Source organism: Sparus aurata, unplaced genomic scaffold (assembly GCF_900880675.1).
Source record: "Sparus aurata unplaced genomic scaffold, fSpaAur1.1, whole genome shotgun sequence".
Classification (NCBI taxonomy): domain Eukaryota; kingdom Metazoa; phylum Chordata; class Actinopteri; order Spariformes; family Sparidae; genus Sparus; species Sparus aurata.
The window spans coordinates 332,936-343,602 of NW_022045100.1; the positions used below are offsets into that span (position 1 = coordinate 332,936).

General features: G+C 40.1%; 1 long non-coding RNA gene across 3 annotated transcripts; it reads left to right on the forward strand.

The window, feature by feature from the left end:
* The first annotated feature begins 8,651 nt into the window (after positions 1 to 8,651).
* LOC115577526 (uncharacterized) lies at positions 8,652 to 10,292 on the forward strand. 3 transcript variants are annotated; one of them, XR_003983177.1, is made up of 5 exons: positions 8,652 to 8,933; positions 9,214 to 9,418; positions 9,622 to 9,740; positions 9,890 to 10,017; positions 10,130 to 10,292. It is a non-coding gene; the product is annotated as an uncharacterized LOC115577526 (long non-coding RNA). The 3 variants fall into 3 exon arrangements; XR_003983176.1 differs by lacking the exon at positions 9,214 to 9,418 and having other exon boundaries at positions 8,915 to 8,933; XR_003983175.1 differs by lacking the exons at positions 8,652 to 8,933; positions 9,214 to 9,418 and having other exon boundaries at positions 9,587 to 9,740.
* The last annotated feature ends 375 nt before the right edge of the window (positions 10,293 to 10,667 follow it).

The window sequence follows — 10,667 nt, forward strand, 5'->3', positions numbered from 1 at the left end:
ACGAGGGTCTGCTGTCACAATGCAGCGTCACACACTCACCTGCTAACACAAGGAAGGTGGAGGCCAATGTTGTAATAGCATATGCAGAATAATTAAGAGCTATATTAAAGTATATACTTTGTTTCAACAAAATAATAAAAACCTATTAAGGAACAGCTTGGATGCAGGTACTTTTTTTCTTAATACAGCTGTATTATCTAGGAAAATATTAGTTAAGGCCAAGTATCGGATCGGGACTCGGTATCGGCAGATACTAAATATTAAAGGACTCGGATCGGGATCGGGGTAAAAAAAACCTGATCGGGACATCCCTAGTATAAATGATTATAAAGTATTCGTGGGTTTAGATTGACAATGAAAACGGGGAAACACCTTAAAAACACACAGACGTCATCATCATGATGTGTAGGTCACGCCTCTATAGGAGCCGCAGCGTCGGCTTTCTGTGTGAATTACACGTCAGTTTGTAATCAAGGCGGAGCTGCTTCACTCTGTGTGAGCGACCAACGGCAGAGAATTGGTGAAGCGCTGCTGCGTTTGGGTAGTTATCATTATAACAGCCTGCAGGGGCAGGAAAGTTTCAGTGTTTTGCACCACCAGCTAAATCAAATGACAGAAGACATTCAGTGATCAATCATCTGCTCCATTGATTAACATGATATGTGACCTGTGCAGAGCTGCAGCTCTCTACAGTAGCTGGTGGACTTCTGGTTTAATGCTGTTGTAATTTACTTCAGCCTGGCTCGTAGCTGCTGACTCAGTTTCACTCTCAGCTGTTCTGGAGTCTGTTAAAGTGCAGCTGGTGGAAATCCAATGTTTCCTGATTTTGCTGCTTCAAAATAAAAGCTTTCAATAACTACATAATGCAGGACCTTCATTTTGAAAGATTTATAGGAAGTGTTGAATGCAGGAAGATCGCATTAATCACATAAAAACACAAAAGCAGACTTTTAGTTTTTTACATGTCCAGCATTTTATTAAAAGAATAAAACATTGCTCTTACATTTTCCTCTTTAGTCTTGTTCAGTTCCCTTTCAAACAACTTACAAATTGTAAAAGCAACATAAATGTATTAGAGGTGATGAAATGTCTCCATTATAAGATGCATCATGCTGCAGAGACGGAGCATCATCAAGAGTCTGCAGCTCATGTTGATTGTTGATTGTTCGGCCCCAGTGTTGTATCTTAAAGCTGCCATGTGAAAACTAGATTATTGCAGACAAACGTGAAAGACGCTGCAGATGGATACAGGTTTGATTGAAAAGATGCAGCTTTTATTTTGTAGACTGCCGTAGTCTGATTATTGGAAGGACTTTCAGAATAAAAGATCATTGAGGATTAAGGCCCGACCGATAAGGGATTTTTAAGGCCGATACCGATACAAATATTTGGTGATTTAAAAATCAGATATTATATATATATATCTATATATAAGATATCGACCGATGTATATACATGTACATTTAAAAAAAAGAATCCAGAAACGTGTCACAAAACATAAACAGATTTCTGTAACATTAGTTATTTGTAGTCACTTATGAGTCCTCACTGAAATAATATGATAATGCAGTTCAAAATAAACTTATTTGTTTTATCGTCACAACAGAACAGAGGACCATCAAAATATATTATAGGATTTGTGGCGTTGTAGAGCAGGGTGCACACACTGTTTTAGCTTGTGAGCTACTTTCAAAATGACCAGGTCGAAATGATCTACCTACATAAAAAATACTAAACATCTCTTTATTTATACATACACTGAGTATACTTCATATAACACAATGCATAACTGATATTGAGAGAGTAATGTAACCCTTGGTGCTGCACATAAACATTGACAGCAGTAATGCACATAGGTGACAAACAGCCGTCAATACTGCGCAGTTTACACACCAGGAGCTGCTGCTGGTTTTCTCCTGAAAGTCTTTGAATGACTGAAAAATGTCCTCTCCCCACGTGTGTTCTTTCATGAGCAGTAATGTTAACAGCTCCTCTTTTACAGTCATATCTGTAAACATCATCCCAATAAAAATGCACATCTGGGCTGTATCGCTGGTGTCTGTAGACACAGGCGGTGAATAACCCGAGGTTTGTTACCCTTTACCATTTACAATAACTTCAGCAAAATATATTAATCCATTAAACATTTTTTTTACTGTCTTACTGAGTAAAGCTTTAAGCTTCTTGGGGTCCAGAGGCTGCGTCTCTCTGCAGATGGACCGACCTTGTTGACCCTCCCGTCAGGTTGGACTTCAGTAGGACATCAGTGCTGAACAGGCCCAGCAGAAGGGTGCGGGCCTTTCCTTTCACTGTGGGTTGTGCTTTTGCAGTCTCCCAACAATGAGCAGACACTCCGGTGGAGTCTCATTCCCTAGTTGCACCTAATTAATTGTAAGAAGTAAAGAAACACAGGAATAAAAACAAAGAAAATCACCAGTGACAGAATGTTTTATGTTTTTAATTGATCATTACAAAACTGTACTTACTGATGTTGGTTTGGGAGATGTGGGTTGAGGAGGTGGTGATTGTAGAGCAACACTGGCCTCATATTCACTTCCACCTTCATAGCCTGAGCTCTCTGTGACCTTATCTGAAATGAGGGTCTTCACAGCTGCAAAGAGTGATGGAATTTCTGGAAAATGTGGCCCACTGAATTTACCACAACAGGACTCCAAACAAGTTGTAAACACATAATATGTCAACAAGAATAAGCAAAATACACCTGCGCTCATTTTTGTTGTCTCAAAGTGTAACAAAATGTGTGAGGGGTTCTGAAGTAGCTAGCTAGCTAACAGCCGTTAATCACTTGAGTCCTTCTTCATTTGAAATTTTAGCTAGCTAGCTAACGTTAGCTAACATGTCTGGAGACATGTGAACCACAGACAGACAGAAAGAAAGACAGATTCCTGGCTTCATAGTCAGATGTTCCTCTGGTCACATCTGGACACATCATGTTCACCACAGCAGATTTCAGACTAAGAGACATTTTCTGTCATTGTTTCTGCTGTCAAACATGACATGAAGTTCTCCTCACTGTACTTGCCAACATTGGGTTGTCATCATTTCTTGCCTGGTATTTTAAACCACACAGTCAGTGTTTCCTCTACATTTTTTTATAGCAGCGGTGCTCTGAGTCGGTAACCAAGCAACAGTAGGGGGGTCCGGGGGCAAGCCCACCCCCAGAAGAAAATTTTGAAAAATGACCCTTTCACCTACTGGTGAGATTTCTAAAAAAAAAAATTCATTTTCAGAATTTCAGAATCAAAGTCTAAGACATGAGACACAATAGTGTAGAAACTGACATTGATGCTGGAACATATGTTAACCTCTTGAGCATAAGAGAACTTTTTCAACATTGTTTTTCAGAAGTCAGTGGGTCACATGACACGGAAGCTATTGAGAAAGAAATCATAATTTCTGCATATTAATATTCAGATAAAACAGAGGAAGCACTAAAATACAATAGAAAGAGCTGCGTCTCATTCATCAAGTTGACTTATACAATTTGCTGCTGGTTTGGAGTCATTGGGTCACATGACATGGAAGATATTGAAAAAACTGCAATGGTTTTGTATTAATATATTTATGCCAAGTAATTAAATGACAGTCCCTAAATCAGTCTCCAGTGGCTCAGTGCGAGGCTCTGGAGGTGAGCTAACCGTCCTCCTGCTGCTCACACTGGGCAAACCTCAGTAAAGTTGCGACCTGAGTGAATATCTGCCAAATATCCAACCTGAAACTAACTTCACCCTGGTGCGATGAGTCGCCTATTGCAGCTTGTGAATAGGATGATGAGGATTTCAGTCACTCAACTTAAACGGTGACTTGTAGAAATTACACAAATAGCAATAATGACAATAATAATCGGTTTCAAGATAACTGTAGTGCTTTCACTGTGTGCCACTTAAATTCGTCATTCGCCCGTAATATTATACCTACAAAAATCATCATCAAAATCAAATTACATTATGTTTATCAATACCTGAAAACAACTGATTTGCATGATTCTCAAGGGCATTTTCAGGTCTGAAAAGCCAGATTGCCGAAAATATCTGGAAGAATGACACCCCTGCTCATCCGTGCAGGCAGGCTAGGGTTGCCAGATACTGAGACAAATATCCCCCACAATCTTACTTGTTTCCTTCACTGTAAAATTGGGAGATTAACGGGAGATGTTACTGACCGGGAGCATCGACGGAGATGGGGTTAAAAATCATGAGTCTCCCGCGTGAATTGGGAGAGTTGGCATCCCTGCCTCACAGTAACTATTGCTGCTGTAATATACATCAGATATCAATCCAGCACCAAACTATAGTAACATGAACATGTCAACACATGAAACCATGAAACTGTTTCTATCACAAACATGTTCAGTGACACTTGTGAGGTTCTGGAGGGAAACAGTCTGGGAGTCTCTGTCACTTGGTTTTGTGGCAGAGGTCGGTAACCAACGTCCAATGTTTTCTGATTGATTTATTACGTATAAATTGTATTTGTTTCTTTGCTCAGTAAAACAAAGCAGCAAAAACACAGCAAGAACAAAAAGCAGACTGTGCAGCTGAGATTCAGAAAAGCCCTCCAAGCTTCAAACAGGAATCGGACCTCAAAAGTTCTGACGTCCAAATCCAAAAGTCCTATAATATAGAAACATAAGCACAAGTTGACATTGGATCAAACAGCAAGCGTAAGGTCGCCCACAGGAAACAGCAACAACATCCAATAAAATAAAGATGAAGTGATAAATCCAACAGGAGGTTTGTGTGTGTTCTCAGATGTTGTGGTCCTCTTTCACACACACCAACATCCTGTGGCTCACTCTCAGTGTGTGAGGAGAGTGGCAGAGGTGAAGAGGTTCAGGGAGAACAGGGAGAAGCAGCCTGATGGACAGATTGTGTTTCTGTGTATGAGAGTCATGTCATGTCCATGTTTGCATGCTGAAAGAGGATGTGCTGCTCTGACCCCCCTCCTCCTTTCAGGGTGGAGCCTGCTGGAGTCCGATGGTTGACACCAGGTCCGTGGAGATGTGAGTGTCTTTTTACTGTCATTCATGAAAACACTGTGACATCACTCATTCACATCTGTGATGTCATCATCACACTGATGACACATTAATAACTGCAGCTGTGTTGTGTCTTTTTCTCTCCATCAGATTCCTGTGAGCTCACAGTCGACACAAACACAGTCAGCAGAAAGATCAAACTGTCTGACAACAACAGGAAGATGACACGTGTGGAGGAGGATCAGTCATATCCTGATCATCCAGAGAGGTTTGAGTCCTGGTGTCCTCAGCTGCTGTGTAGAACTGGTCTGACTGGTCGCTGTTACTGGGAGGTCGAGTGGAGAGGAGATGTTTCTATATCAGTGAGTTACAGAAGAATCAGAAGGAAAGGAGACAGTAAAGACTGTGTGTTTGGATACAATGATCAGTCCTGGAGTCTGGAGTGCTCTGATGATGGTCGTTACTATGTCTGTCACAATAACAGAGGAACAGACATCTCCTCCTCCTCCTCCTCCTCCTCCTCCTCCTCCTCCTCCGGTAGAGTAGCAGTGTATGTGGACTGTCCTGCTGGCACTCTGTCCTTCTACAGAGTCTCCTCTGACTCACTGATCCTCCTCCACACCTTCAACACCACATTCTCTGAACCTCTTTATCCTGGATTTGGGTTCTTGTGGCCCAGTTTTGGTTCCTCAGTGTGTCTGTGTGGTGTTTAGTGTGCAGAGTCTCCTCCTGTCACAGAAACATTGTCAGTGCTGAACAGTTGAGTCTGTACAGGATCACAGTCACATCAATCTTTCAGCTTCTTGTCATAAATTCATCAGTCAACTTTGTACAAAATGATTCAAACTGATTGAAAAGCTTCTTCATTTACATTTTAAACTTCTTCCATTAAATTGTGTAAATTGCGTTGACTTGTACTTTCTGTCATGTGTTGTTTTGAATTCTGGCTCTTGTTCCAATAAAATCCAGAACTATTAGTGAAATGTAAGAAACAGAAAACATTGAGTCGTCTGCAGCTTTAATTGTAAAGAATCATTGTGAACAAAGTTGTGAATGGACAGTAAAATCTGATCAAATGTACTCGACACTCCACCTGAAACACTCTGACTTGTTTCATGTGTTTCTAATGATGAAACTAAAAGTTTGATGGTGTTGGTTAACACATGTAATTATGTCTGTAGTGACGTGATAAACTGCACAACATCTGTTCATTTCTGTGTGATTATTATATGAGAAGAAAACACATTTTAATGACAATCATTGTGTTTCTCTCAGTGTTTTGTGGCTGTTGAAGTCCGGCTGTATTTTCAGGACGTTTGTTGGATTTGAATCTGGTCCGTCAAACTAAACAGCTGTGAGAAAAGTCTTTCTCTGTCTGACCCGGTTGGCTGAAGATGTTTGGAAGTCTGAGAGCCGGATGAAATACTGAAACACTTTCAGAGATCACAAACTAAACTGTCCTGATGACGTTTTTAAACAAGTGCTGAAGAGATTTGAGCTCATGTTTGATGCTTCTGAACGTTGATGTTCAGAGCAAAGAGTCCAAAACTTGTACAAATTGTTCCTTTTTGTTTAAATCTGACTTTGTTTGTGAAACGATCAGCTGACGAGTTTATAATCAGACTGAAAGATGTCGCACAGCATCACTGAAATGTTTCTCCTCTGCTAAAGTAGCTCAATGTAAGAAAATCAAATATGTACAATATTAATGAGGTAATAAGACAATTTTTCCAACAGAACACTGTTTGAAGCCAGAGAGCTGGCAGGGTCCGCCACATATAAACACAGTGAAACAGTATAAAGTTTATTTAGTTTGTTGATCAGCTGATGAAGATCTTTGTCTGCTCGTTGTTGTTTCTTCAACTAAACTACAGACTGCTCCTTTAAACTTTCTTTCCTGGCATCAGAAATCGAGTGAAGAACAAAAACTTTGACTTGATTTTAGAAAATATCTGAAACAAGTATTATTCTGTCTGATTGCAGCACAGCGAGCACAACTTAAACTCCTCTTTTTATTTTATTATTCTGACTTGTTTCAGGATAAAAGACGTTTTTTAAAACAGATTTTTAATATTCTTAAGAACTTTTCCCGCTTCTCCAGAACACTTCATGTAGAAACTTAAATGAACTGAATGTGATCGTGCAGCTGAACTCCAAATACTTTTTAACTTGTGGATTTTTGAACTTTGACTCTCTAAACTCAATTTCAGGATTTTGGTGAAATTTGAGACAAAACAACTATTTGGATATTACAAGTTGTCATGAATTGATCCAAAGTTTCAACATAAATGTCTTTAAAAAGAATGTGTGACATGAGCTGGCAGGTCCTGGGTCAGTCGGTGTGGAGCGACCCGTATCTACAGAACATCTAAATATCTTATTTTACTCTGTCGTTTACTGATGTTCTGAAAATAACACGTGTCATACTTTCCATACGACTTCAGTTTTTATATTTAAACACTTTAACCTGAAAAACATTCAGGACGTAAAATCAAACGTCTCTGAAGCTTTATTTAACAAGATGTGTGTCACTCACATGTTGATGTTTCTGGTTGTTTTATGTGTTTTTATAATGATGAGAAGAAAAAAAAACCTGTGATCGTGTTCATAAACTCATCTGATGGTTTCCATGGTGTCATAATAAACAGATGGATGTAAAAACAGATTGTTTATCAGGATGTTTTATTACAAAAACTGAATATTAACAGCTGATTAGAATACAAAACAAACAAGTCTGTATTATTATGTATATATTCATTAAACTGTCTCATTGTGCTGACGTGGTGTTTTTCTACTGTTAACTTCATGTTATTTATTGTTTTAAGTGTTTCTACCGTTCTGACAACAGATGTGACATGTTAAACCAGAGTTTGATCACTTTTACTTTGAAAATACTCAGGATGGAAGAATGAAAGAGGTGGAAACTTTTTAGAAACAGGTGAGCATCGTCAAAGATTGTATAGTCTGAGGGTCTTAGCAGGAAGTAGACGGAGCCGGAATGATCTCCTCTGTCAGTAGAAACACCTGGTTTCACCTTTTAGAAACAGGTGAGCATCATCAAAGATCGTCTAGATGATCTTTGATGATGCTCACCTGTTTCTAAAAGGTTTCCATCTTTTCCCAGAGATGATAAAGAGCTCTGTGAGGAGCTGTTGTCTGTAACACCACTGAGACACATCGAGAGGAGAGGACATATATGCAGCAATAAAGGAGATGTTGAGACAGAGAGGTGTCGATCTGAACCAGGTGGTCTCATCACCACAGATGGAGCCCCTGCCATGGTGGGAAGAGAGAAGACGACCCTGATCTCAGAGCTCACCACCGTCTCATCCATCACACTGTTCTGTGTGCTCAAGTCATGAACACAGTGATGAAACTCATCAGCTTCCTGTGGACGTCCTCGTTCCTTCAGCATGGCCTCCTGACAGAGTTCCTGGAAGATGTTGAGGCAAACGCCAACGAGCTGCTGCTGCACAACCATGTGAGGTGGCTGAGTGAAGGCAAAGCACCGAGAGCTTCAACGATGCCACAGTGGAGCTGTCGGAGGAGAAGAGGGTGTCAGGATCAGAGTAATTCCCGTCATTGTCATCAAATTGTGTTATTGTAGGCCTGTTTAGTCACTTACAGCCTGTTTCTCTATCCTCGTTAGCAAACTGTGGCATCGGTTGGACGCCACAGTTGTGCAGAAGAGGACCACAAACGTCACAGCTGATGCAACAGAGGTCCAAAAATACCTTCAACCATCATTCTATCAGAAAAACAGACATTATGACTATATTATATTTATTGGCATTATCATTTAAGCCCAATTCAAGTCAAAGCTTCTTGCACCAAAGCCGTGAAGCTTCGGCCCAAGTGTGAACCAACTGGATGGAAAGCTTCAATGCTTCATGAAGCTTCATCTCGCCATCACTAGGCGTGCGTACCTGCTCAGGTGAGTGATGTCATGACTTGGTGTTGGTGACGTGATGCTACTTTAGGTTTGGACACATTCTGGGAGCTGCTGTTGGGTTCTGGATCACATGTGTTGGGCTGTTGGTCCACTGGGTCTCTATTTAATGATCATTATGGTTGACTGTCACTTCTGATGCACTTATAGTGTTGCTGAAGAGCACTTTGGTTAAATCAAAGGAGAATTTACAATTATGAATTTCCTTTGTAAAGTCACCAGTGAGAGTTTGTTACTAATTATTTCTGTTTGTTTCTTTTTATAGGAGACCACTCCTACTGAACTGTTTCCAAATCATCACGCTCGATCTTCAATAAAATAACTGAACAGAATCTGAAATCCTGAACTTTTGATTCTAATAGATCATCTGTGGTGGTTAGTTTATCTGCACAGGCAACAGTTTTTCAGGAGAGCTGAAGTCAGCAGATCCTCCGTCACAACATTTCTGAGACAACACAACAGGCTGAGGGGTAAATGACTTCAGAACCAGCTGACAGATGATCCAGTCTGATTTAAATGGACTTTTAATGTTTCCACAATAACAACTTCCATGTTCAGGAGGATTAATGTACAGACAGACGGCAGCAGTCCAGGGACAATTCTAATATAAAAGTAGAAACAGGTGACAGAGGAGCACAACAGTTCTGGGAGTTGCTCCTCTTTGTCCTCACAGAACCTCAGATGAGCTGATTTCTTCTTCTGGTCCTGTGTGCTGGTGAACCTCTGGTCCAGCAGCTTCTTGCTGTAGTAGATCTGCCAGGCGTGCAGCTGCACAGCGATAACCATCAGCAGGTACGTGGGACACAAGGCTCAGCTGGCTGACTGTCACCTGAGAATGAAAAGACAACAGCTACAACAAGTAGAAAATAAACAGTTTGAAGGTTTGTGTCAGTTTCTACATCCTGTAGTGTTTCTGTCTGATTCTGTCTACATTTGATTAGTTTCAGACGTTCAGCAGAAACACAGCCCTGCACGATGAGAAGAGGGGTGGACCCCGGGACCAGAACTTTAAAACCAGCTGCCGTCCAGCTGACGAGGCCTGAAGGACTCGCTGGTGAAAAGGTAGCAGGTGTGAACAGACGAGGTGTTTGTAAACCGTCCTGTAATGAGGAACTAAGTTTATCATCTGTCAGATTCTTGTTGCTAACAGGAAACTTTAACTTTGTTTCTTCTTCTTCCAGGTGCGTCAGATCCTGAGAGGGAACTCACCGTTATGTCTTTTACACCAAATAACTTCCATATACATTAAAACAAAACTAACATTTAAACATGCTTAAAATGTAGAATATGTCTAGAAGATAACACAGCAGCCTTTCACAGTAAAATGTAGTTCAGCTGTTTGAACCTCTCGTCTTCTACATGAACTGACCAAGATGTTCACTCTCAATATGGCAACTATTAATGCATTTCTAAGTATACGACAATGTTATACTTAAAAATGCATTAATAGATACTTTAAAATCATTGTAACAAAAGAGGAAGAGAGATTTTATAATTATTTGTTCATTCCTGTGATAAATTCCTGTGTCTGAGGTTTAAATGTTCTTTTTTTTTTTTTTACATCATAGACAAAAGACCTCAAACTTTATTTTGTTTTGTTTTTTTAATGAAAGTTTTAAGCAGCTGCTTCATCTTCATGATCATTTTGGGATGATGAGTCTGTAAATCCACTTAGAAATGCTTTTAAAAGAAGATCATGTGCCAAACTTGCCTCAGAAA